The sequence below is a fragment of the Limulus polyphemus genome, unplaced genomic scaffold (assembly GCF_000517525.1).
Source record: "Limulus polyphemus unplaced genomic scaffold, Limulus_polyphemus-2.1.2 Scaffold7316, whole genome shotgun sequence".
In the NCBI taxonomy this organism is placed as follows: domain Eukaryota; kingdom Metazoa; phylum Arthropoda; class Merostomata; order Xiphosura; family Limulidae; genus Limulus; species Limulus polyphemus.
Genome location: NW_013672926.1, coordinates 30,859 through 31,784, shown reverse-complemented (window position 1 = coordinate 31,784; position 926 = coordinate 30,859). Strand labels below are relative to the sequence as shown.

Sequence of the window (926 nt, the reverse complement as noted above, 5' to 3'; positions counted from 1 at the left end):
GTCATCAACTGCATGACATACTAGATACGATTAACAAAACACTGTCATCAACTGTATGACATACTAGATACGATTAACAAAACACTGTCATCAACTGTATGACATACTAGATACGATTAACAAAACACTGTCAGAATTTAGAAATCTGATCTTTGCCAATTGTCAAAATAAAAAGGCTGTTACTTATATTTCTTAATAGTATAAATATATACTATGTTGTTGTTGGGCTTAGGATTCTTCTACAGTAGGTGTCTGTGACTTGTTAGTGATAAATTCAATTATGAATAAACAGCACGCACTTCATTTGTTTTCAAAATAATATATATATATATATATATATATTCAAAACAAGTTAACATATGTACAATAAATTCTTAAACACTAGATATTGCAGACATATCATAAATACTATATATGTAGTTCTCTCTTTCTTGTCAAATATCCATTTAGGCCTATCCAATTACTTTAGAATTTCAGTTGACAACCCAAACTATCTTCTCTATTTCTATCGCACTAGTACTCTCTCTGATTCACTTACTATTGTGGTGCGAGTTACCGTAATCGTTTGGTCTTCGTTCTTTTGAAGATCCCCTCTTCCTTTTGTCAAAGTGCATTCAGGCTGAATCAATTACTTTAGAATCACTCTTTATGGAATAAAATTATTATTTTTCTTTTCTACCGTTAGTTTCACTCTAACATATTAAACATTAGGCCTATGTCAATCTTAAGCCTATCACATTTACAGTAGTTAACTTCACACCAACTTTATTCTCTTTTGGTATTATCTGTCTGCTGCTTTCTGCTCGTCTCTTGCTATTTATATGTTTATCACTTAATTGTCTGTCTGACTTCTATATTATCGACGTCAATGAATTATTAACAAAACTTTCTACAATCGTCTGCTTTTAACTCTTATTATAACAAAA

At 30.5% G+C, this 926-nt stretch overlaps 1 protein-coding gene across 1 annotated transcript in view; it reads left to right on the top strand.

Annotated features, from left to right (window-relative positions):
* LOC106474516 (clustered mitochondria protein homolog) overlaps positions 1-926 on the top strand; it is a gene marked incomplete at its 5' end in the record, with an annotated part of 26,487 nt that overhangs the window by 6,471 nt on the left and 19,090 nt on the right. The window lies entirely within an intron of this gene.